The 27534-nt window shown below is 44.7% G+C and overlaps 1 long non-coding RNA gene across 1 annotated transcript in view; it reads left to right on the top strand.

Annotated features, from left to right (window-relative positions):
* Positions 1-26793, top strand: part of LOC311246379 — a 55360-nt gene extending 28567 nt beyond the window's left edge. Inside the window, exons 3-5 of the long non-coding RNA XR_014620804.1 lie at positions 6662-6753; positions 7935-8016; positions 22375-26793. This is a non-coding gene — a long non-coding RNA (uncharacterized lncRNA). The remainder of the gene's footprint in view (positions 1-6661; positions 6754-7934; positions 8017-22374) is intronic.
* The last annotated feature ends 741 nt before the right edge of the window (positions 26794-27534 follow it).

Raw genomic sequence — 27534 nt, 5'->3', positions numbered from 1 at the left:
AAACGTATTAAGAGTGTAGTGTACTATTTCGGTAAGCAAAAGTAACCAAAAATACATCAAAAGTCATTTCAATATATTTAACTCACACACTGGATAACACACGTATAACTTAAGTGGTTTCAATTTAACACAACTTTAGTATACTTTCTTTTTTTAAAGATGTATTTTTAGCGTTTTTCCAGCTTTTTCATGGTCAGACATGACCAACAGAGGAGGAGAGGGTGAACGGGAGAAGACATGCAACAAATTATCCCCCGGGAGCGGGAGGTGAACCCGGGACGCGTGAATACTTTACCCAAGGCAGTTGACACTGCTATATGACACTGCTATAGTCTGTAACTGTCAAGAAGATCTACAGGACATGATGAATAAGCTGAATGTCGAATGCAAAAACTATGGAATGTCGCTAAACACAAAGAAAACTAAAGTAATGATCATTGAAAAAACACCAGGAACTGTTTGTAAAATACAGGTGGATGGAGAAAAACTTGAACAAGTGAAGGAGTACATGTACCTTGGAAGCTGGATCAGTGAAGGTGGAAGAGCTAACATGGACATTAAGAGAAGAACCGGAATTGCAAAGGGCGCATTCTGGAACCATAAAGAATTATTGAGAAGAAACATAAGTTGGAAAACGAAGACCAGGATTTTGGAAACGTATGTTATGTCAGTCTTTTCATACGGAGCAGAAGCATGGACGCTGAATGAAGAGGCAAAGAGGATGATAGACTCTTTTGAAATGTGGACGCTGAGGAAGATGCTGAAGATAACATGGAAGGATAAGATCAATAATGAGGAGGTACTGAGAAGAGCGGATATGCAGCTGCTGGAGAGGTTGAAAAAGAGAAAGATGGAGTTGTGCGGGCATGTTCTGAGAGGATCCAGCGGGGAGATGTTCAAGAAGGTGGTGATGGGGAAGGTGGATGGAAAGAGAGGAAGTGGAAGACCAAGAAGAGGCTGGGTAGACGACGTCTGTGATTGGAGCGGAGTGAGAGGTGGAGTCACGGAGTTGGAGAGAAGAAGTGGGCACAGAATGGGTTGGAGAGTGATAGGCAACCTTCGGAACGAAGAAGCCACCTAATGATGATGAGTTGTCCTTCCGCGTTCGGTTTGCGCACCCTGATTGGCCTCTCAGCGCCCAATCGACTATCGCCGTGCATCAGCTTTCAGTTCCACAGCCCAAGTCCTCTATATTAACGGCTTGCTAATTCTGCCTCTACTAACAGCCTGCATTATCCAATTCATATCAATCGAAATAACGTATCTCTCTATATTAACGGCTCGCTAGTTCTGCCTCTACCAACAGCCTGCATTATCCAATTCATATCAATCCTCTCTATATTAACACTTTGAGCGCCACGCCTGGTTTTCCTTTTTACCGGCTGAATGCCACCATCGGCGCCAATGTTAACGTTAATATCGCCTAATCTATGTTTTAAATTATGGCTATGTGTCTAATCTGCCCATCGCATTATCAAAGACTATTTTCCAGTCAGTACTGTCAAGGCAGATTGTTTTTTTATCTCGTCGTTTCCGTTTCAGAGCAGTTAGAAAAGCCCCCGTTTTGATATAAAAAACAGCTCATTCTGGAGCATTCTATGAAAATCGTCTTTTAGTGGAATATTCCACAACGTTGATATTCGTCGGCCTTTTTATGAATCGTTTTCAAATAAACGCTAGATGATCAATATTATACGTGCACGCAAGCACATTACGGCCGCGCACGGATAATCGCCTCGTTGATTTCCTTTCTGACTTTTACAGTAAAACCGAAAGAAGACATTTCACAAAACAGCCTATATCTTCATCAAACTTACTCTGATTATCCTAACACTGATAACATAGAGTCCTTACCTGACATCAGATGGTATCCAACTGGTATATTCCAATTCCTGATCACCATTCGAAAAAATCGATACGTGTATGGATCCAACGCGATACTGTAGAACTCCATGATCAGCGGGGATCTGAGGTTCCAGAATGAACTGTGGTAACCCCGGCTGGATCAGTGGACTGGAAAATGTGGAGTACCGGATTTTTTTCCCCATTCATTTTCATTGAGTCCATTCCAAAATCACTTATGTCATCTGGGAGACGACAGGGGGCGCTTTTTTCCACAGTGATCGCCGGCGCCGCTCTGCTATACTCGGGTAGGCTCGGGTGATGCAATAATTTTTCAGATCGCTAAAAAAAAAAGATTCCGAGAAATCTCGTGAGTGGCATTCAACGTCACTATTAAAAACCCGAGATATCTCGTGAGTGGCACTCAAAGTGTTAACGTGATTCCATCAACACAACATAAATGTTCAAAACACGACAAGACCGTTTGCATCACTTCCCGCGGTTCTCGGCACTTATTCTACCAGTAGTGCGGTAGTTGTTGCCACGGTCGGTATTGGGTCTTTGGGTGAATACTTCATTGGTGGGGAAGAAGAACACTGATAGTGGGGTGGGGACCGTCCGCCTATTCCTTAATGACAAGTCAGTAGTGCTGCTTTTGCTTCCGCGTTTTCCCTGATTGGCTGCGCCATGCCCCGCGGCAGGCGCGGCAACCGCAGAGCAGAGCGGCAGAGCGGCGGAGCGGCGGAGCGGCAGAGCGCGAGCGGAATTAGGTAACTGCCGCAGGAATCCGCCATGATTTTCATTCGGCGCTTCAGCTCACCTGGCATAGCAGCGGTCCGCGGTCCTGCGGTTCGTTGTTGATGAGTTCGAATCCCATGATTTTTCTTTTTTTAACATGATTTTTTTTTTAACATGTATTCTTTCGCCGGTTAAGGTTAGGCATGGTTAAGGTTAAGGTTAAGGTTAGGCATTGTTTCGGAGTTGGTTAAGGTTAGAACGGTTAAGTTTAGGCGCTGTTAAGGAGCTGGTTAAGGTTAGAGTTTGTCAAAGAGAATGGCAATATTCTTTCTATGGTTAAGGTTAGGCATGGTTAAGGTTAAGGTTAAGGTTAGGCATTGTTTCGGAGTTGGTTAAGGTTAGAACGGTTAAGTTTAGGCGCTGTTAAGGAGCTGGTTAAGGTTAGAGTTTGTCTTAGAGACAGCCTATTTCCGCACTGCCGCTCTCCCGCGTTGCCGCGGTCACATGGTCAAATTGTCACATTCTTGCACTCATGACCTGTCATAAAGCCACACGCGGACCGTCCCGCGAGCCCCAGACCACCGTCCCGCAAGCCCCAGACCAGCGCCCCGTGAGCCCCAGACCACCGTCCCGCGAGCCCCAGACTCTCAGGGGCCTTTCTCACTCACTCATTCTGTCCGTACCGGTCCGTACCGTCCTCATTCCGGGTCAGAGTGCGAACTCCCCCCCCCCCTCTCCCCCCTCTAGTTTGTGTACACACTCAGTCTTCGTTCGCTCCGGGTTCTGTTTACGGTTTGCTTTTTGAGCGTTTACGCTTGCCGTAGGCGATGATGTCATGCTCGAAAATGTAAACAGGAAGTGTGTTAACACGGAGACTGGAGACTGTATGCTGATATAAAAGAAACAAATAACCAATAAATATGAAGTTATATTTGAACCTCTGTTGTCAAGCCTTGTCAATATAACCCACCCCATTTTATCACGAATGGATGGTGTTGTAGAGTCCGCTTTTGAGCGTTTTGCAGGGATAACGATAACGCTAAGCTAACGGCTAACGCTAGTTATCTTAGCCTTTTACTAGTAACATTGCTGCATCGATTATATTGAATGTCATTGATCTACTGGTCGACCACGGCCGACTGGTTGGGCACCACTGGTCTAAAAGAAATAAATGCAAATAAATGCATTCGAACAAGAAAGTATAGTATACAGCAATGGCTAACGCTAAGCTAACGGCTAACACTAATTAGCTTAGCCTGTCCAGCAGCTAACATTATCCCATCGCTCGTGGCAATTATATTACATGTCATTGATCTACTGGTCGACCACGGCCGACTGGTTGGGCACCACTGGTCTAATAGAAATAAATGCATTCGAACAAGAAAGTATAGTATACAGCAATGGCTAACGCTAAGCAGTGCTTCTCAAACTTTTTCTGTCAGGCCCCCCTTTGGCGGACCAAAATATTTTGGGCCCCCCCCCCCCCCCCCCCCCCCTCGCCCCAACAAAATAGTCATGAAATGGGCCATGTTTAAATGTATTGAAATAACACCAATATCGTGACCTTTCAAATTGGCCCTATATTTTGTTTTCAGAGCCGTCATGGATGAAAAGCCAGCTTCACACAGATACTGTATGTGGTGCTGAATGGTATCAACACCTTAACTGCTGCATCATGAGATACTTGGTGGGCCATGAGATGAGATTGGTACTCAGCACCACACTCTGAAACTAGCTCTCTAGGTGGTATCAGATGAGATTTCAAAGAGTTCTTCCAAGAGTTTGGATGGAGATGTGTCAGGAAGCTTTGTCTCAATGTTGTCTATAAAGTTTTTTTTTATCCAGAGTAACTTGGTGATCCTTTTCTGTGTTTTATTAAATAATGATTTTCAGATTTTGAGAAATGGTATTTTCATGGAGAACAGTGCAGCTGCAACAGATAGCACTTTAGTGATAATTTTCTGGAATCCAATTTTTTTTATTTTTATTTTTTAATCTCAAGGTCCCCCCTGTCATGCCTCTGCGCCCCCCCTGGGGGGCGCGCCCCCCACTTTGAGAAACACTGCGCTAAGCTAACGGCTAACACTAGTTAGCTTAGCCTGTCCAGCAGCTAACATTATCCCATCGCTCGTGGCAATTATATTACATGTCATTGATCTACTGGTCGACCACGGCCGACTGGTTGGGCACCACTGGTCTAATAGAAATAAATGCATTCGAACAAGAAAGTATAGTATACAGCAATGGCTAACGCTAAGCTAACGGCTAACACTAGTTAGCTTAGCCTGTCCAGCAGCTAACATTATCCCATCGCTCGTGGCAATTATATTACATGTCATTGATCTACTGGTCGACCACGGCCGACTGGTTGGGCACCACTGGTCTAATAGAAATAAATGCATTCAAACAAGAAACTAATGTATAGCAATAGCATGGCAAACAAAAATTGCCAGGCCTAATGCGAGCCAGAAGTGCTGTGCTTTGTAATGTGGCTTCATGTTTTCATCCACTGAGCTGTGAGGTTCCACATGCTTGTTTTTGGTTGAGGTCTGAACTCTCAAATTGCCCATAAATATCGTTTTTGTGGGTATTGTCCAGTGTGGTTTTATCTGCCCAAAATTCAAGCAAGCATGACAGTAACGACGTTGTGTGTGTCACGCCCCCCGCTCCCACGGCCCGATTCCGAGACCACCTAATCCAACTGTCCCAGGTTCAGCGGGGGGTAAAACGAATCAGTGCCGGCTCGATCCCAAAAAGGGGTGTGTCCGTCTGAGTGAGAACACTCCCCCCCGTTCCCGGGAGCAGTGATTCAATCCCATACGTGAGTGAGAAAGGCCCCTCAGACTCTGGGGAGCCTCTGGGGCTCGCGGGACTGTGGTCTGCGGCTCGCGGGACGGTCCACACCCCGCTATCAGTGTTCTTCTTCCCCGCCAATGAAGTATTCACCCAAAGACCCGTGGCAACAACTACCGCACTACCGGTAGAATAAGTGCCGAGAACCGTGGGACGTGATGCAAACCTTAGCGATAGTAGGGCTAACGCGATTGGGCGCTGAGAGGCCAATCAGGGCGCGCAAACCGAACGCGGAAGGACAACTGCCTTGGGTAAAGTAATCACTCACCCAGGACGGCCGCGTGGGTGTGCGAGGCACTATGCGGTGCGCCACGAGGGCGCCCCAACTTTAGTACACTTTCTGAATACATTTACATTTACATTTAGTAATTTAGCTGACGCTTTTATCCAAAACTGACTTACAAGTTCTGTACGACAAGTCATCAGGAAGGGCACAACTCTATCAGCTGAGTAACGATGTTCATCAAAGTGTTGAGTGCTACAGTGTAGGTTAGTTTATTAGGACAAGTGCATGACAGTAAGGTTAGTTAGGGTTAGATATATATATATATTTTTTTTTCTTTTTTTTTTGATAATGGTTGAAGAAGTCGACACCGAAAGATTGAACGGGTTTCCACTACAAATACATACAAAGTATACTATCAGAAGATACAATTAAGTGGGCGGCTGGGTAGCGCAGCGGACTAAGCGCCTGCCTACCACGGCAGAGACACTGGCATCGAATCCAGCTGTCAGCGGTATCTCCGGCTTGGTCGGTCGTCCATACTAACACAATTGGCAGTGTTAGCGGGTGGGAAGTCGGTGGGGTGTGTATCCTGGTCGTTGTAAACAGCGACTCGTACAGGTCGGTCGGGGCGCCTGCTCAGTGAGGAAGGGAACTGGGGGAAGTAGTGTGATCCTCCCATGCGTTACGCTCCCCCAGTGAGAGTCCTCGCTGTCAGGTGAAAAGAAGCGGCTGGCTGACTCCACATGTATCGGAGGAGACATGTGATAGTATCTATCAACCCTCCCTAGGCCGGCAAGTGGGGGGGAAATGCGCGCAACGACCAGGAAGGGAATTGGCATAACGACTAAATTGGGATGGGAGAAAAATACAGAAAAAAGGGGGGAGAAAAAGTTGATACAAAAAAGAAGATACAATTAAGTATACTTTTTTTACTTGGGCAAACATGGTATATATTTTTGTAATTCATTCTTCCTCTCGTTCTTTTCCTCTTCATCTTCTCAGATAATTCCAGTCATGAGGTAGACTATGGTTTGTTTGAGAGTCCAGGCGGAGGAGACCAGGGGGAGGCTGACACCAAATTGCCAGGGAATAAGGTGCCACATTTTCCTTCCTTCATTGTGAAATAATTACATTCAAAATGCATCCATATTTTTCTTTGTTACCTTTGTTTGTATCACCGTCTGTCAAATCAGTTAGACTGGAAGCACTTTCATACTGAATGGGGAAGTGAAACGGGTCAAATCTCACCCTCAGAAGCCTTTTTCCCTCCTGAGATCCTACATGTAATCAGCTTTTCAGTATCTGCAATGTGATTACTGTTTATTTTCCTCAGTAACAACAATTACCAATCTTTTTTGTAATTGAATAACTGTAATCATTACCTACCCAACCTTGTGTACAATGAGATGAACCCTTTCACTACCACACTACAAAGGGTTAACCCTTTCCCTACCACACTACAAAGGGGTAACCCTTTCACTAACACACTACAGATGGTTAACCCTTTAACTACCACACTGTAGTCACTATTTTCCCAGCAACCGAGAAAGTGATCAGTACAGATTTCACCATTGAAATCAGCGTGAATTGTACGTGATAGCCAGCTAGTGTTCCAGTCACCCAGTGGTGTTTCGAGAAAACGTAACGTGATGTGCAGTGTGTGACTTCTGGTTTGAGAAATTGCTAAAAATATGTGACATGCAGACAGACAGAGATGAATACAATTTCTTTTTTTAAACGATAATAAATTATTATATATTTTTTTTATCAATGATTTGTCTACATAAAAAACATTATCTATAGCATCATACAATTACCTATTGTGACACTAGAGACCATGGACAGAACTCTTCTGGAACCAGGTGGGTCTTAGAAGGATCACGTGACTGCCCAGATCTCTTCATCAGACCGACATCACATCTTCCACACCTCTTCTTGCAGGAAAACAGGGGTTAGACAGCGTTAGCTCACAAACTACAACATAATCAAACAGATCATGTCAGATCATGTCATCCAGAAATAGGCATTTTACCGAATTACCTAGCTTTAGGTAGGGGAAGACTGAAGGAGCTTGCCTAAAACAGATCAAACATAACATTTCACAATAGCACTGATGCTTAATGATGGCCAGTGTTGAAAAGTAATTGGTTGACTTAACTTGATGCACCAACAAAACTGTTTTGTGGTGCCTGGATTTGCCTGATGTATAGGGATATACAATGATTTGGAATTAAGCCTTTCTCATGTTCTCATAACCTTTGTATGACCCTCTCAGGCTTCAGGGATTGGTCTATTAAGCCCAGTGCTGCTCCTGGGATTGGCTGCTCAACATTATGTGAATGTGATGCTATGAACAGGTAAGAACTGGGCCACAATAACATTTTAGAACAGAGCTGAATATATCACTGCACACATCATTGTACACTTGAATGTAAGCTCTCTCTCTCCCAAGGTGTCCTTGGTACCATGGTATCCCAAACAGTGAAATTGTGGAGACTGTGATATTCTTACAAAAGCCAAACTTCATTTATATTCATAACTTGCCATTTTGGCCAACTTGCAAAGCCAAGCCACTTTCCTAGCATAGCTGTGAGTACATGTGAATTAACACTTAAACTTAACACTTAAACACTTAAAATGGCGGGGACTACGAACGATAACTGACTATAATGGGGAGTGCCGATGCCTCCCTTGCGAACGAGCTTAACTCCTTTTACGCGAGATTCGGGGCGAACAGTGGCGACGTTAGCTCACCGGCTAACGGCGTCACTGGCGCGCCAGTTGTCGTGGAGGGGAGGGGGTGCTCCGCGGGGGAGGAGCACACTCTCAAATTGACGGAACACAGCATGAGGAGAGCATTCTTGGGGGTGAACACTGGGAAAGCTGCAGGCCCAGATGGGATAACAGGACGAATACTTAAGTCCTGTGCCAATCAGCTGGCCCCAGTGTTCACCACTATATTCAACCTATCCCTGGCCGAGTCCATGGTCCCTGCCTGCTTCACGGTGTCCACTATAATCCCTGTGCCAAAAACCTCAGAGGTGGTCATGAAATGCTTTGAGAGGCTGGTCAAGGATTAGATCTGTGCCTCCCTCCCCTGTAACATGGACCCATTGCAGTTTGCATACAGGACAAACAGGTCCACTGACGACGCGGTCTCCTAGGTACTGCACAACACCCTTTCTCACCTTGACAGTCAGAAGGGGGGATATGTGAGATTGCTGTTCATTGACTATAGTTCAGCTTTCAACACCATAGTCCCCACCAGACTGGTTGACAAGTTGATTGATCTGGGTCTGAACCCCGCTCTGAGTGCCTGGATCCTGGACTTTCTGACCAACAGGCCCCAGGCGGTCAGGGTGGGTGGACACACCTCCAACTCAATCACCCTGAGCATCGGGTCGCCCCAGGGCTGTGTTCTCAGCCCCCTGCTGTACTCACTGTACACACATGACTGTGTGGCCAGGTTCAGCTCCAACTCCATAGTGAAGTTTGCGGACGACACAGTGGTGGTGGGGCTGATCTCTAACAATGATGAGAAAGCCTACCGGGAGGAGGTTGATGTACTGGCACGTTGGTGCCGGAATAACAGCCTACTCCTGAACATTGGTAAAACCAAGGAGCTGATCGTGGATTTTAGGAGAATACAGCAGGGGACACACAAGCCACTGTGGATAAATGGGGCTATCGTAGACAGGGTGAGCAGTTTTAAGTACCTGGGAGTCCACATCACAGAGGACCTGACATGGTCAACTCACATAGCCACTGTGGTAAAAAAGGCGAAAACAGCGCCTCTACCACCTGAGACAATTAAGGAAGTTCAGAGTATCAGGGAAGATACTCCACTCCTTCTATTCCGGGGCTGTAGAGAGCATTCTGACTGGGAACATCACTGCCTGGTTTGGAAACAGCACGGCCCAGGATAGGAAGGCCCTACAGAGAGTGGTGCGCTCAGCAGAATGGACTACGGGTATTGCACTACCACCCCTGCAGGACTTATACAGTAGGAGGTGCAAATCCAGAGCCTGCAGAATAATGAAGGACCCTCACCACCCCAACAACAGCCTGTTCAAGCTGCTGCGGTCAGGCAAGTGCCTCTGTATACACGCAGCAAGAACAGAGGCGCCGGTTACACTAATGGCCAGTTTTTGTTTTGTTGTCAGGGTCAGTTTCGCTTTCCAGAACACAACGTAATGGCAGGCAAGTTAGACACTAGTTTTGCCTTTTGAGCACAGTGATGTAGTACAATGCCAAAGCAGTAGGTGGCAGTAGGTGGCGAACATGAAGGCAATTTTCAACCAATCAGAAGTTGAATGTGCCAATACACTTCCTGAAAAATAAAAATAAAAACACCTCGCCTCGCGTGAGCCATTTAGCTGACGTAGCATTTATTTTTCAGCAAAGAAAGTGCAATAAACAAAACGGATACATTCACTGTGTGTTCTGCCTCATTTGTTGATGAAACAAAACTAACATCAACACAATTGACCACCAAGAGCGGATAGTTTAGTCTCACAAAAAGATCTCTGATGTTGTTAGCTACATGCTAACGTGAATGGAATATGCCAGTACAACAGTATAGCATTGTGGCTAGCAGCTTGGTAACGTTAATGCTAGCAGAATGAATGGATGTAAACTTTATTTAACAGATTGCAGAATGGGTACAATACAATACGGCTAAATACACACAATTGTTAAGGGTATGCAGACTGTTGTAGCTTGGACTGGGCTCCTTATAACAACTAACAGGGTTTGGAAGTAACGTTAGCTAGGTAGCTAACGTTAGCTCACGTTAGCCAGCCAGCACCAAACTGATGATATCAGGAGCTATCAGTAGCTAGATAACATTAGACAACGCCTCATGTATTAAACAAAAGTTGTAGCTTGGACTGGGCTCCTTATAACAATAACTTGACAACACGGTAGCCGCAGCTAACAGGGTCTGAAATTAACGTTAGCTAGGTAGCTAACATTAGCTCACGAGCGACGAGCCAGCCAAACTGATGATATCAGACATTGATATCAGAGCTATCAGTAGCTAGATAACATTAGACAACGCCTCATGTATTAAACAAAAGTGAATAGATGACTGGGCCATTTTGTTTAATGCTTGTTAAGATTGAAAGAGGAGCTCTGAGCTAACAGGGTCTGGTAGCTAGATAGCTACGGTAGGTAGCTAACGTTAGCTCACGTTAGCCAGCTGCTCATGCAATCGTTAATGCTAGCAGAATGAATGGATGTAAACTTTATTTAACAGATTGCAGAATGGGTACAATACAATACGGCTCAATACAAACAATTGTTAAGGGAATGCAGACTGTTGTAGCTTGGACTGGGCTCCTTATAACAATAACTTGACAGCACATGGTAGCTGCAGCTATTTGGGACAGCTCTGCTGTAAACACTGGAAATAACCGCGCAGGTCTCTACTGCGCATGGGCGTTGAGCAACAACGGCTCCGTATCCGGCTCGCGCAGATTACATGGCAGCATTGTCTCTGCGCGTTTTGGCGAGTATCCAAAACGGAAACACAATTTCAGCGTTGCCCTACTGGCAACGCGTTATCCTGCCAAAACGGCGTTTCTTTTTAACTAGGACAGCAAACGTAATAATTCAGCAACAAAAACGTTCCTGTATTCAATGGTGTAACCATGGCCTAAGGCTCAGTTTCTTCCCTCAGGCCATCAGAACAATGAACACTGATCTCTCCACACACAAGCACACATGAACACACACATACACGCACACAACACATCATTCTGCACTCGCACACACACAAACGCAACATAGGTCACTTTAAACACACAAGAAAAGGACACTTTAAAGGAAGGAAAAAGGACACTTTAAGAAAATAACTTGTTGTGATTGTTGCATAGTATAGTTAGTAACAGCAAGTATAGCATAGGGACATAGAAGAAAAACTGCACATTGTATAGGAGTGTACATAGGATCCAGTGCCTTTAAGCGATTTATTAACATGTCTATTTACCATGTCTAGTCTAGTTATCTTATTATTATTACTACTATTACTATTGTTTTATTACACAATCGTAGCGGGCATGGCCAACCGCATTTCACTGTATGCCCTGGTATGTATGTGATGAATAAACTCTTGAATCTTGAATCTTGAAACTAGTGAAGGAAACAGCTAGTGTATAGTGAAGGAAACAGTTGGTGTCTAATGAAGGAACCAGTTAGTGTCTAGTGAAGGAAACAGCTAGTGTCTAGTGAAGGGAACAGCTAGTGTCTATTGAAGGAACCAGCTAGTATCTAGTGAAGGAAACAGCTAGTGTCTAGTGAAGGAAACAGCTGGTCTCTGGTGAAGGAAACAGCTAGTGTCTAGTGAAGGAAACAGCTAGTGTCTAGTGAAGGAAACAGCTAGTGTCTAGTGAAGGAAACAGTTAGTGTCTAGTGAAGGAAACAGCTAGTGTCTAGTGAAGGAAACAGTTAGTGTCTAGTGAAGGAAACAGCTAGTGTCTAGTGAAGGAACCAGCTAGTATCTAGTGAAGGAAACAGCTAGTGTCTAGTGAAGGAACCAGCTAGTGTCTAGCGAAGGAAACAGTTAGTGTCTAGTGAAGGAAACAGTTGGTGTCTAGTGAAGGAAAGAGTTAGTGTCTAGTGAAGGAAACAGCTAGTGTCTAGTGAAGGGAACAGCTAGTGTCTAGTGAAGGAACCAGCTAGTATCTAGTGAAGGAAACAGCTAGTGTCTAGTGAAGGAACCAGCTAGTGTCTAGCGAAGGAAACAGTTAGTGTCTAGTGAAGGAAACAGTTAGTGTCTAGTGAAGGGAACAGCTAGTGTCTAGTGAAGGAACCAGCTAGTATCTAGTGAAGGAAACAGCTAGTGTCTAGTGAAGGAAACAGCTAGTGTCTAGTGAAGGAAACAGCTAGTGTCTAGTGAAGGAAACAGCTAGTGTCTAGTGAAGGAAACAGTTAGTGTCTAGTGAAGGAAACAGCTAGTGTCTAGTGAAGAAAACAGCTGGTCTCTGGTGAAGGAAATGACTAGTGTCTAGTGAAGGAAACAGCTGGTCTCTGGTGAAGGAAATAACTAGTGTCTAGTGAAGGAAACAGCTGGTCTCTGGTGAAGGAAATAACTAGTGTCTAGTGAAGGAAACAGTTGGTGTCTAGTGAAGGAAACAGCTAGTGTCTAGTGAAGGAAACAGCTAGTATCTAGTGAAGGAAACAGCTAGTGTCTAATGAAGGAAACAGCTAGTATCTAGTGAAGGAAACAGTTAGTATAGTGAAGGAAACAGCTAGTATCTAGTGAAGGAAACAGTTAGTGTCTAGTGAAGGAAACAGCTAGTGTCTAGTGAAGGAAACAGCTATAGTGTCTAGTGAATGGAACAGCTAGTGTCTAGTGAAGGAACCAGCTAGTGTCTAGTGAAGGAAACAGTTAGTGTCTAGTGAAGGAAACAGCTGGTCTCTGGTGAAGGAAATGACTAGTGTCTAGTGAAGGAAACAGCTGGTCTCTGGTGAAGGAAATAACTAGTGTCTAGTGAAGGAAACAGCTGGTCTCTGGTGAAGGAAACAGCTAGTATCTAGTGAAGGAAACAGCTAGTGTCTAGTGAAGGAAATAACTAGTGTCTAGTGAAGGAAACAGTTGGTGTCTAGTGAAGGAAACAGTTAGTGTCTAGTGAAGGAAACAGCTAGTATCTAGTGAAGGAAACAGCTAGTGTCTAGTGAAGGAAATAACTAGTGTCTAGTGAAGGAAACAGTTGGTGTCTAGTGAAGGAAACAGTTAGTGTCTAGTGAAGGAAACAGCTAGTGTCTAGTGAAGGAAACAGCTAGTGTCTAGTGAAGGAAACAGTTAGTGTCTAGTGAAGGAAACAGTTGGTGTCTAGTGAAGGAAACAGTTAGTGTCTAGTGAAGGAAACAGTTGGTGTCTAGTGAAGGAAACAGTTAGTGTCTAGTGAAGGAAACAGTTGGTGTCTAGTGAAGGAAACAGTTAGTGTCTAGTGAAGGAAACAGTTGGTGTCTAGTGAAGGAAACAGTTAGTGTCTAGTGAAGGAAACAGTTGGTGTCTAGTGAAGGAAACAGTTAGTGTCTAGTGAAGGAAACAGCTAGTGTCTAATGAAGGAAACAGCTAGTGTCTAGTGAAGGAAACAGCTAGTGTCTAGTGAAGGAAACAGTTGGTGTCTAGTGAAGGAAACAGTTGGTGTCTAGTGAAGGAAACAGCTAGTGTCTAGTGAAGGAAACAGCTAGTATCTAGTGAAGGAAACAGCTAGTGTCTAGTGAAGGAAACAGCTAGTGTCTAGTGAAGGAAACAGTTGGTGTCTAGTGAAGGAAACAGTTAGTGTCTAGTGAAGGAAACAGTTGGTGTCTAGTGAAGGAAACAGTTAGTGTCTAGTGAAGGAAACAGTTGGTGTCTAGTGAAGGAAACAGTTAGTGTCTAGTGAAGGAAACAGTTGGTGTCTAGTGAAGGAAACAGCTAGTGTCTAATGAAGGAAACAGCTAGTGTCTAGTGAAGGAAATAACTAGTGTCTAGTGAAGGAAACAGTTGGTGTCTAGTGAAGGAAACAGTTAGTATCTAGTGAAGGAAACAGCTGGTCTCTGGTGAAGGAAACAGTTAGTGTCTAGTGAAGGAAACAGTTGGTATCTAGTGAAGGAAACAGCTGGTCTCTGGTGAAGGAAACAGTTAGTGTCTAGTGAAGGAAACAGTTAGTATCTAGTGAAGGAAACAGCTAGTATCTAGTGAAGGAAACAGCTAGTGTCTAGTGAAGGAAACAGTTAGTATCTAGTGAAGGAAACAGCTGGTCTCTGGTGAAGGAAACAGTTAGTGTCTAGTGAAGGAAACAGTTAGTATCTAGTGAAGGAAACAGCTAGTGTCTAGTGAAGGAAACAGCTAGTATCTAGTGAAGGAAACAGCTAGTGTCTAGTGAAGGAAACAGCTAGTGTCTAGTGAAGGAAACAGCTAGTGTCTAGTGAAGGAAACAGCTAGTATAGTGAAGGAAACAGTTAGTATAGTGAAGGAAACAGCTAGTGTCTAGTGAAGGAAACAGCTAGTGTCTAGTGAAGGAAACAGTTAGTGTCTAGTGAAGGAAACAGCTAGTGTCTAGTGAAGGAAACAGTTAGTGTCTAGTGAAGGAAACAGTTGGTGTCTAGTGAAGGAAACAGTTAGTGTCTAGTGAAGGAAACAGTTGGTGTCTAGTGAAGGAAACAGTTAGTGTCTAGTGAAGGAAACAGTTGGTGTCTAGTGAAGGAAACAGTTAGTGTCTAGTGAAGGAAACAGTTGGTGTCTAGTGAAGGAAACAGTTAGTGTCTAGTGAAGGAAACAGTTGGTGTCTAGTGAAGGAAACAGTTAGTGTCTAGTGAAGGAAACAGCTAGTGTCTAATGAAGGAAACAGCTAGTGTCTAGTGAAGGAAACAGCTAGTGTCTAGTGAAGGAAACAGTTGGTGTCTAGTGAAGGAAACAGTTGGTGTCTAGTGAAGGAAACAGCTAGTGTCTAGTGAAGGAAACAGCTAGTATCTAGTGAAGGAAACAGCTAGTGTCTAGTGAAGGAAACAGCTAGTGTCTAGTGAAGGAAACAGTTGGTGTCTAGTGAAGGAAACAGTTAGTGTCTAGTGAAGGAAACAGTTGGTGTCTAGTGAAGGAAACAGTTAGTGTCTAGTGAAGGAAACAGTTGGTGTCTAGTGAAGGAAACAGTTAGTGTCTAGTGAAGGAAACAGTTGGTGTCTAGTGAAGGAAACAGCTAGTGTCTAATGAAGGAAACAGCTAGTGTCTAGTGAAGGAAATAACTAGTGTCTAGTGAAGGAAACAGTTGGTGTCTAGTGAAGGAAACAGTTAGTATCTAGTGAAGGAAACAGCTGGTCTCTGGTGAAGGAAACAGTTAGTGTCTAGTGAAGGAAACAGTTGGTATCTAGTGAAGGAAACAGCTGGTCTCTGGTGAAGGAAACAGTTAGTGTCTAGTGAAGGAAACAGTTAGTATCTAGTGAAGGAAACAGCTAGTATCTAGTGAAGGAAACAGCTAGTGTCTAGTGAAGGAAACAGTTAGTATCTAGTGAAGGAAACAGCTGGTCTCTGGTGAAGGAAACAGTTAGTGTCTAGTGAAGGAAACAGTTAGTATCTAGTGAAGGAAACAGCTAGTGTCTAGTGAAGGAAACAGCTAGTATCTAGTGAAGGAAACAGCTAGTGTCTAGTGAAGGAAACAGCTAGTGTCTAGTGAAGGAAACAGCTAGTATAGTGAAGGAAACAGTTAGTATAGTGAAGGAAACAGCTAGTGTCTAGTGAAGGAAACAGCTAGTGTCTAGTGAAGGAAACAGTTAGTGTCTAGTGAAGGAAACAGCTAGTGTCTAGTGAAGGAAACAGTTAGTGTCTAGTGAAGGAAACAGCCAGTGTCTAGTGAAGGAAACACCTAGTATAGTGAAGGAAACAGCTAGTGTCTAGTGAAGGAAACAGCTAGTGTCTAGTGAAGGAAACAGCTAGTGTCTAGTGAAGGAAACAGCTAGTGTCTAGTGAAGGGAACTGCTAGTGTCTAGTGAAGAAAAACAGCTAGTGTCTAGTGAAGGAAACTGCTAGTGTCTAGTGAAGGAAACAGCTAGTGTCTAGTGAAGGAAACTGCTAGTGTCTAGTGAAGGAAACAGCTAATATAGTGAAGGAAACAGCTAGTGTCTAGTGAAGGAAACAGCTAGTGTCTAGTGAAGGAAACAGCTAGTGTCTAGTGAAGGAAACGTCTAGTGTCTAGTGAAGGAAACTGCTAGTGTCTAGTGAAGGAAACAGCTAGTATCTAGTGAAGGAAACAGCTAGTATCTAGTGAAGGAAAACAGCTAGTGTCTAGTGACGGAAACTGCTAGTGTCTAGTGAAGGAAGCAGCTAGTGTCTAGTGAAGGAAACAGTTAGTGTCTAGTGAAGGAAACAGCTAGTGTCTAGTGAAGGAAACGATAGGTTATGAATATAACCATAGTTCTATGAGTATTAGTGACGCTCAGCGTCAATCTGCACATATCTCACTCCAGTGACGTGCACTGAATAAAAACTTCACAAATGCACCTTTACATACCAGCATCCGTCTGGCCACACCCCCATCTGCTACCTACATAAGCAGGGGTGGGGCCACACACTCATCTCCTTCTCAATCATTTCACCACAAGGTAAGATCAAGGGCCGCAGTGGCGTCTAGACGCTGAGCGTCACTAATACTCATAGAACTATGGTTATATTCATAACCTATCGTTCTATATAGTATTAGCTGCCGCTCAGCGTCAATCTGCACAACAGGAGCTGAGTGGGAGCTGAAGCTCGACAAATGTACCCCGCTGAGGCCCCCCACAACCATCAGAACCGGGGAGGACCGAGCCCCCCGACCCTCCCTAATGGAGGGATACCCTCCCTATTGGAGGACGGGAGGGAGACGGATCCGACCGTGCGAAGAGGAACTCGAGCAACTCAACGCACAGGGTGAGCAGACCGTGGCTTGACCCCACGACTACGCACACGCACAACCCGCATGCCACCAGGGAACGAACGGAAGGAACAAACCTCGTTACCGCCCCCAAAATCACGGGGTCAAGAGCAAACTCAACCCTGTGGCAAGGCCGTAGCAGCGGAGCGCGAAGGAAGACCCAGACCCAGAAGGGACTGGATCCCCCCGGAAAAAGGGGGCCCGGAGAGGCCAATGACGCCACAGCATCAAGACCTCACCAGGTGGTCACTAGTGACACCGCCCCCCACATCGCCAGCGTATTCGGACAGGGCCCATCCAAGAGCAGGCCCTTCCCCCCACTAGCACGCCGCCTGGCACACTGACCCTGGCATACTCAGGCAGTCAGCATGGCTGTAACTCGAAGCACTCAAGAGGCTACACTACAGCGGGAGCAGGTAGCGCACCGGGGAGACGACCTCCAGAAGAGGCCGATCCCTCAATCCAGGCAGCAGGCACTTGACCTGAGCCTGGAGCACTGCGGACGAGACAGGCGCCAAAGGGGTCAAGTGAAAACAGCACCCCGGCGGAAGGGGCATATGCTGGCATTGTTGAGCACCATGTCAAAGCCTCCACCCGATGCTCTAGAGGGGCCAAGGCAGAGAAGGCTGACACGATTGGCAGACGTCATGAACGTGCAGGGGCACACTCAACCGGTTAACCCGGGAGTTGACTCCGCTCCAACACACCAGGGAATCAACCACCCTCTTCATGCGGTGGTTGTTCCTATAACCCCTCAGGAAAAAACTCCAAAACACACCTGCGGGTATACACTGGCTATACCGCAGTACAAGTGTTTCAGTTTTCAAAAAGGGGTTATCCCAGGCCTACGGGTCGACGAAAACGACTTCGGACCGGGCCCGGCGGACCGGGACGTACACAGGGATGCCAGAGGAGTACTACAAAAACCACCTCAACAGCCCCCTCTCAGCCATGCGTAAGCGGGAGAAGAGAGGGGCGAAAAGAATGGAGAACGAACATCTCCATAATATCAAACCCTGTGACACCCGGGCCGACCCGGCATTTTTCCCCCTGAAAAAAGCACAAGTCCCTCAGGGTACCAGAACAGAAGATCTGCGTCCCCGGCGGACAACGGGTTAACTGACCTGGACCAGCGTGACCAGAACCAGTCCCGTGCCCTAAACACGCCGACATCCCCACTCCAGGAGAGGGGGTAGGTACGCGTGTCGATCTAAAACATTATAGAGGGCGCCACCCAGACGGTCCTATTCGTACCGCGCTCAGTGGCCCACCCCAAGGGCGTGAGACCCCTCTACCTATGCTTTGATCTATTCCGTTAACATCCCCCAGATATGAACGAGAATTCGTCAAGACAAACCTAGTAAACTGGCGCTCGGAAGAGACAAACTCCATCCCAGTTGCCCTATAAAAACGCTGTTTTAATAACGAGCAACCAAGGCGCGCCAGCCTCATGCGTGATTCCTATCAGAAACACCCAGAGCCAGCACTATGTACACGTCGAGACCCAAAACACATCAATGGATAGTCTAACAAGACACCAGATACCGTTCCTCCAAGCTGCCTGGGGAACGACAAGAAGTCGCTTTTTAATTAAAATTTTCTTCAGAAAAAAGAAAAAATAATATGGACATGGGTCCCATGCGACGCGGCTGAGGGAAACACCACCCCGTCAACCACACTTCATAAGAGGGGACGGTGAGCGACATACCCCTATGACGGGGGGAAACCCATGACTCAACAGACCTGTAAGGCGAGGAGTCAGGGAAACCCTAAACAATACCCCGTCCACCTACTCCAAAAAGGAGAGGACGGGGAACCCCCCGAGAGACTTCCCACGCGAGCTGTATAGATTGAAAAGAAATATTGCAACATTGAGCTATGTAACACTTGGGTTAGGACTCTCCGAGGAGGAGGCTCTGAACCAATACACACTCAATAATCGAATTGAATCGAATACACATACAATAGAGCAGAACTCCTTTTTGAAGTTCTACTCACCTTGACAATCTGAGGAGGAGGCTCTGAAACTCTGAGGAGGCTCCCTCACTGGGAAGGAGGGTCCGAACTCACAGAAGGCTCTTCTCCCTGAGGAGGAGCTTCATGAGGAGGAGACTCTGACAACTCCCTGAAACAGATCCATAACATGGAACCTGAACAACTCACGGAAGTCTTACCAATAGAAACACGCTCAGTGACATACTCTATGGCGGGGGAATTTCCGCGGTTCACACGCCCAATCTTTCTGGGCGTGGAACCAGGAACCCCCCCCCTACCCTATAACATGCCAAACAGCAACGTGACAGGAACCCTGAAGGACAGGTGGTTTTAACCCCTGACCAATCAGAAAAGGAGAGGAAAGGTTTACCAGTTCACCCCTTTTTTACGACCCCTCACCCCTGATACGATGTAATGACAAAGTAGAGCCATGACCCAGTCATAGCATGCTACATGAAGCATTTAACAGCTTCACATAGCTCATGTGCTAACCTGCTATCTGATCTTTACTAAGAAAAAAACACAGAACAGAGAGGGCCCCTTTAAGAGCCCCGGTACCAGACTTACACATGTGCTTCTGTGGGCCAAAACCTAATGCAGTTGTAGATCTCAACGACACACACAACCCTTCATCACAACAAAAAATGGCAAAAGTACACTCTTACTACAGAGGAACGCCGTTTTTCATAACGAGAGAGACATAAGTCCTTGATTACGTATTGGCCACAGGCCTTGCTAAGCACACATGATAGTGACCAAACAACCTTTTCCCTAGGAAAATAATCGTTTTTCAAGCGGAAGCACAACCCCAGCAGCTTAAGCTGAGGGTTACATCGTATCCCCACAAACACAGTGACACAATATACTGTAAACAAACATGTCTGAGAGGAGGGGGGGAAGCCCCAGGGAAACCGGGGGGGTCACCCCTCCTACCTTACCCTTGATACGACCAGGTTGAACAGGTACCCCTGTTAATATGTGAACATGCTGTTCATTGTCATCACAGGCTGAGAAAAGGATTCATTCCTCAATCACATGTCACTAAGCATAGCTTCACAGGTTAATTACCCCACTTAGTTGTGAGTTCAACCACGTTACAAACGTTACATGAACACACATGTTCTCATCACAACTAACCAGTTCATTTTTACACATGTAAAAAACAAACCCGATTTTCTATATAGAGAGAAGCTATACCAGTGACAAGACAATTCACACACAACACACGTCGTATCCTCAATGTATTGCAGCAACACACGTTTATTACAAAACATTTAGAAGGGAAGGAAAGAAGAAGTGTTTAAAGTCCGGTCAGGACTCCTACCTCCACCCTGAGCGCAGGCCGAGAGGACTGCAACACTGGTTAACGGGACACCGAAGTCAAACCCGGCATCTCCTGCGTTGGTGACGAGGGTAATGTCCGCTACGCCACCCAGCCGCCGTTCTCCATGTTGACGAAGTCCTCGCTGGCATGGCACCCGGTGTAGGGTCGACTAACATCCTCTGTCAAAGATGACGTCGTAGTCAAAGTGTTTAAGGCATGTTATACTCACAGTAACGTTCAACAGTGTAGCATTAAGCTAACAGCCGCCCGACTGATAGCAACAAGCTAACGTTTCCTAGCCTAGTGAACACAACGAGCTAGCGCCGCAGCTAACAGCTGACTGGCTAACAGTAGGCCACAAACTAGCACGCAAGCTAAGCAGCTATCACCTGAACTGTACACAACGACATAACAAGCCACACTTCAGACAGGCCGCCGCCTGAAACCCTCCTCATCCGAAGAGAGAAGAGAAAAAGAAATGCCAACACAGTTTTCAACTGTGATTTACCAGACATACAGCGGAGTCGGCACAATTCCCATACGGGCTGCAGCCGACTTGAGCATGGAACTACCGAACTACTCGTGTGTAGGGTGTACTCTCACATTCATGTGAAAGATGGGGCCTCCACGGGACAGAGAAGCATCCGCTTGTCCAGAGAATCCCGGGTTCAAACCAGATCTCGGTCGCGGCCCACTAGTTTGACCATTATGGGCGTCAGATCAGGACCCTCCGTCCGCCGCCTAAGAGGCAGAGCAGAGGACCCCAATCTGGGGCCGGCCTTAGTAAAATTGTCAGCTAACCCCCATAGCATTAGCAGACAACTGGCGCTCGCAAGCAAAACATTACTCACCCAGCTCGGAAGCAACCAGTTTCTCACAACAGCCGGTGCCTCCCACAGTCCAGCTGTATAACCGGAGGTTCAATACCTATCCAGCCGCAGCAAGGAGGACTGCAGGTGGGGAGTATATCAGCGACGCGAGCCCCTAATACGAAAAAACCGGTGGAGGTCAGAATGATCATCATCTTCCAGACACTCCAGTGACGAAGACATTATCGCCGTATTTTCTCGAAAAAAGTGAGAGAGAAAATAAAGATATAACATCAACGTATCTCCTTGTTCTTCTGTTTTCCTTTCTTCAGCTAAATACTTTCTTTCCCACGTCAAGTGATTGGTATACAGGCACTCTCTTGGGGTGAAATTTGAGAAGGAGATGAGTGTGTGGCCCCACCCCTGCTTATGTAGGTAGCAGATGGGGGTGTGGCCAGACGGATGCTGGTATGTAAAGGTATATTTGTGAAGTTTTTATTCAGTGCACGTCACTGGAGTGAGATATGTGCAGATTGACGCTGAGCGGCAGCTAATACGATATAGAACTGCTAGTGTCTAGTGAAGGAAACAGCTAGTGTCTAGTGAAGGAAACTGCTAGTGTCTAGTGAAGGAAACAGCTAGTGTCGACTCGAGTGAAGGAAACTCTTCTATGTTTTTATCCCTTGTTTTTTAATTGCCTATGTGTTTACCCTGTAGCACTCTGAGATTTGGTCTCCAAATGTAGAGTGCACTACAAATTGAATGTATTATTATTATTATTATTATTATTATTATTATTATTATTATTATTATTATTATTATTATTATTATTATTATATATTATTATTATTATTATTATTATTATTATTATTATTATTATTATTATTATTATTATTATTATTATTATTATTATTATTAATATTATTGTTATTATTAGTATAGTGAAGGAAACAGCTAGTGTATAGTGAAGGAAACAGCTGGTCTCTGCTGAAGGAAACCTTAAACCTTAAACCTTGACCCACAGGTCGAGGGTGAGGCAAAGTGTCAAGAGGACCGCATGGTTCCTCACCTCTCGCAGGCTCTCAAACACAAACCAGGTCAAGCGTTGACAGTTTCCTGTCTAAAGTTGGTCCTCAGCGCTTGGGAGACAAGGCTGTAAATTAACTAACATGAGTCTCTAACCTCTTCTAGACATCCAGGATTCCTATCCGAGAAGAGACAAGCTGGCGTTGAGGACCAGGAACCACATTGGAATCAGATGAACCATCAAATACTATTTACAAGAATGAATTTAAAGAGGAACTACGTCCAGTATAAGAATTCATGCATGTTATTCCTTTGGTCTCAACAGTCCAACAACATTAGTGAAAACAAACAACTATCCCCCCCCCCCCCCCCCCCCCGTCTATCTCCCATTCTTTCTCTCTCTCTCTCTACCGGACTGCCCGGGAGTAAAAACCAATAAAAAATAACTCTAACTTGTGATGTCATCAGGTATAAAGTTTGAAGCTGCTCCATAGAAGATTAATTGGGAAAGATTGTGAAGATGACACTGAGTTTCTAGCTGCAACCAGCAGCTCTATAGATTGCTCTGTAGGTTGGTCGGTCCACAAAAATCTGTGGTCATAGCTATTGAGAATTTGCACTTGTTTATTTCAGAACTGAGAACGCTACTATAGAATACAACTAAATCAGAAAATTTGTCTCCCATTCATTGTCTATGGAGCATCTCCAGACTTTATACCTGATGACATCACAATGGAGCATCTCCAGACTTTATACGTGATGACATCACAATGGAGCATCTCCAGACTTTATACCTGATGACATCACAATGGAGCAGCGCCAGACTTTATACTTGATGACATCACAGGTTTGATTCTTACTTCTCTGGTTTCTGGCTTTGGGAGAGAGTAACTCATGTTCACAAATATTGATTGAACTTTCCTAGACCATGGAAATAACATGTTTGAATTCTTCATTTGGATGATGTTCCCCTTTAAGGAGTGTATATATTCACAAAGTGCACATAGGAACAACCTTTTCCACCAAGAACAGATTCAAGTTTCATTCTAAAGTGAGATATATCATATGATACAAAATGATATGATGATATGATAGATACGATCCATTTGAGAAGAGAAAAAGTGGCACTTTACAGAAAATGTTTGTCAGCATGGAAGTAAAGCACATAAGATAAGATATTTCTTTATTGATCCCCTTGGGGAAATTCGGGCATGATTGCAGCATGGGGGAGGGGGAAAGGAGGGTACAGGTGTGGGCAGGGTAATAGAAGAAAGACATAAATATAGGCAATAACATTAGATCTGAATATAAAAGTAAAATATGAGAAAAATAAACAGTGTAAACAAAGGTGCAGATTAGGGGCTGTATGCTCTATCGGTTATATTATACGTTATAATAAAGATAGGCAATAAATAAATTTTATCTGAATATATACTATGAGTAAGAGTAAAAGTAAACAGTATACACAAGGTGCAGTATACACAAGGTACCCTAACTGACATGATATACGTCATACACTGTAGTCCATACAGGTTTTGGTGGTTAAGAGTCAGACACACTTAAGGACTAGATCCACAACGAATGGATTGCACGGAGCAAGTTGCACCCTTACTTACAATTCATTATGAATTGAAAATGGGGGACCCTGATGTAAACAAGACGAAAGTCTTTCTCTGGTCTGCATCCCCTTAACAATTGTATGTATTGAGCCGTACTGTATTGTGTCATGATCCCAGACGGGGTCCTGTCCTGGACAGTGTGAACAATGTGAACAGTGGCCTTCTGCTGCCCTCTGGCGGGCACCTCCAGATAGTGCACTCTATTATATATTTATGCCTAGGGTGGCTAAAGATGATTAATGTTCTGTCCTTGTTCATGTTGTCTTTGGCTCTCCCTTCCTCCTGTCTGGGTTTTGTATTATGGTTGTCTTTTGTGTCTAGTTTGGTGTATTCCTAGTGTGTTTATCAGATTTAGCCTTTTTGTATTATTGCCTGGCTTTTGCCAGCTGTTATTCATTACAATCAGTGGTAGTATTTAAGACCTGCTTGTTACTGACTTCCTTGTGGCGTCATTGTCTCTGTTCTACCCCGGTATCCTGTCGTGTCTCTGTTTTTCATTTGTGAAGCTCCCTGTCTGCCGTTTACCCTGTATTTTTGCTGAGGTTTGTTTTTCCATGTTTTACAGTTCGCTTTTGTTTATTATATATATATATATTTTACCTACTTTTTCTCCTCCTTTTTCTGTGATTTTTTTCTCCCATCCCAATTTTCCTCTCGTGCCAATTCTCCCTCCCCTGTCCTGATCGTTGCTCGCATGTGCCCCCCACTGGCCGGTCGTAGGGAGGATAGAAGCCCATCACATGTCCCCTCCGATACATGTGGAGGCAGCCAGTCACTTCTTTTCACCTGCCAGCGTGGACTCTCATTGGCGAGGTGTAACGTGTGGGAGGCTCACACTGCCCCCGCCATTTCCTGTCTTTGCTGTGCAGGCGCTCTGACCGACCTGTAGGAGTCGCTGTTTACAACGACCAGACTACCACCCATCGACTCCCCTCCCGCTGACTCTGCCAATTGAGTCAGTATGACGGCCGGCCCAAGCCGGAGGCAACAGTGACAGCCGGATTCGATACCGGTGTCTCTTGCGTTGGTGACGAGCGCAATGTCGGCTGCGCCACCCAGCCGCCCGCTTTTGTGTACCGGCTGCTCAGTAAATATCCTTCACTATATCCTACTCCTTCGTCTCTGCCTCCTCTCTCTCGTTATCGTTGTTCTGCATTTGGGTTCTCCTCACCTTCCCTCGCCACCCATCGTAACAGTATTGTACCCATTCTGCAATCTGTTAATAAAACTTTCATTCAATCAATCAATCTGCACGGTGATTGATTGAATGAAAATTGTATTAACAGATTGCAGAATGGGTACAATACAGTACGGCTCAATACAATTGTTAAGGGGATGCAGACCAGAGAAAGACTTTCATCTTGTTTACATCAGGGTCCCCCATTTTCAATTCATAATGAATTGTAAGTAAGGGTGCAGCTTGCTCCGTGCAATCCATTCTTTGTGGATCTAGCCCTAAGTGGTCAGATGTTCCTAATAGTTCTCGAGTTCTGCAGCCGTGAGTTATCCAGCTGCTGGCAGCAGTCCATGCCCACAGTTGGAGCCTGACTGCTGCTGTCATGAAGGACTGGCCCGACGGTTAGTGGAGTGTCAGGGGGGTATGAGTCTGTAGCTGAACGTGCTCCTCATCTTGGCTAACTCCTCATAGAGGGGGTGGGAAGCTCTCCACCAGAGCTCAGCTTCTTACAATATTCTTCTTACAATATTTTTGTAACATAATTGTAAATATCATTATCTGTCTATTGGAAATATAGAGTAATAATTTGAATCTAACATTTTCTTTCCCCTCACATTAAACTGGAATGAAATCCTTAATAATCGAAAGTTTACACTGACCAACAGGTCACACTGTCAGATCCCAGCAAATTAATTTAGAATTGGATTCAAGATTCAAGAGTTTGTTCATCACATACATACCAGGGCATACAGTGAAATGCGGTTGGCCATGCCCGCTACAATTGTGCAATAAAACAATAGTAATAGTAATAATAATAAAAAGATAACTAGAATAGACATGGTAAATAGACATGTTAATAAATCGCTTAAAGGCACTGGATCCTATGTACATTCCTATACAATGTGCAGTTTTTCTTCTATGTCCCTATGCTATACTTGCTGTTACTAACTATACTATACAACAATCACAACAAGCACTTTTCTTAAAGTGTCCTTTTTCTTCCTTTAAAGTGTCCTTTTCTTGTGTGTTTAAAGTGACCTATGGTGCATTTGTGTGTGTGCGAGTGCACAATGTTGTGTGTGTGCTTGTGTGTGGAGAGATCAGTGTTCATTGTTCTGATGGCCTGAGGGAAGAAGCTGAGCATTAGTCTCTCTGTTCTTGTTGCGTGTATACGGAGGCACTTGCCTCACCGCAGCAGCTTGAACAGGCTGTTGTTGGGGTGGTGAGGGTCCTTCATTATTCTGCAGGCTCTGGATTTGCACCTCCTATTGTATAAGTCCTGCAGGGGTGGTAGTGCAATACCCGTAGTCCATTCTGCTGAGCGCACCACTCTCTGTAGGGCCTTCCTATCCTGGGCCGTGCTGTTTCCAAACCAGGCAGTGATGTTGTGATTAGCGCTTCGATTTAATTTAACGGTTTCATTCACCGGAGTCAGATCACTTTACTCATCAAATACAGTGAATGTGCAGGAAGCTGGTGGCCACTTCAGAGACACATAATGGTACAACGACAACACGGTCTGACAGTAGACCAGGGGTCTCCAACCTTTTCCACCTGAGAGCAGAAAGTGAAAAGAAAGTGATTATATTATTAGTAACATTCATTCACACAGCTGATCTCCACCCAATCCGTCTGAATACGTTTATTTTGTGTGAACATTTACAAAATGTTGATTGATATGCAACATTCACATTTTGTATCAAAACATGGTAAATTAGCCAGCATGTGCACGTTATTTTCTGTATGCATTTCTTTACATGTTCAATGCGCCACACTATTAAATTCATATTTGTAATAGAAACCAAACATTACTTATTTGACTTGTGTTCTGTCTGTCCACGTATCATTCACATCTCCTTCATCGTCTGTAGTTCACATGCATGTGACCTGCATTCAGTCTTCAGTCAACAAGTGTCCGCTGGAGTGGATCTTGAGTCATGTAAATGTTCCTCAGGGTTGTGTAGTGGAAGCTTACTCTTCATGACAACAACAGGTATAATTCAACTCTTTGTTTTATTCTCACGCTGCAGGTTTTACAAATAGCAAAGAAAAGCTGAAAGAAAACCTGAAAACTAGCAACAAAGCATAGAGCTGCGTATTTCCTTGACATTTCAAAATAAAAGCATCTCTGTCTGTATCATGAAACAAGGTATTTTAAATATATTCTCAATAGTAACATTGAATAATTACGTCTGTAACATGAAACAATGTATGTTGAGTATATTCTCCATAGTAACATTGAATAATTAACATTACCAGTTTATCATGGCGTGTCAAATGAACTAAAAGACTATAAATGTAAATACTGTAAATAGTATGTATTTTATATTTCTTGATATACAGTTTAAACTAAACATGCATTTCCTGATTTAATTACTTAAATCAAACATATTACAACAATCTGTCAGTCTCGTTCATGTCAGAAACAGCTGCTTCACAAATGTCGGTAGAGCCAAACAAAGCAGACAATTTCAGAGCTACTTGGTGAAGGTTCTTATAGTTTTCTAGCTCTACTAGGTTCCAGAGCTG

The sequence above is a fragment of the Notolepis coatsorum genome (assembly GCF_963971535.1).
Source record: "Notolepis coatsorum genome assembly, chromosome: 19".
Classification (NCBI taxonomy): domain Eukaryota; kingdom Metazoa; phylum Chordata; class Actinopteri; order Aulopiformes; family Paralepididae; genus Notolepis; species Notolepis coatsorum.
The sequence above is the reverse complement of the archived record's forward strand: the minus strand, read 5'-3'. Positions and strand labels throughout refer to the sequence as shown.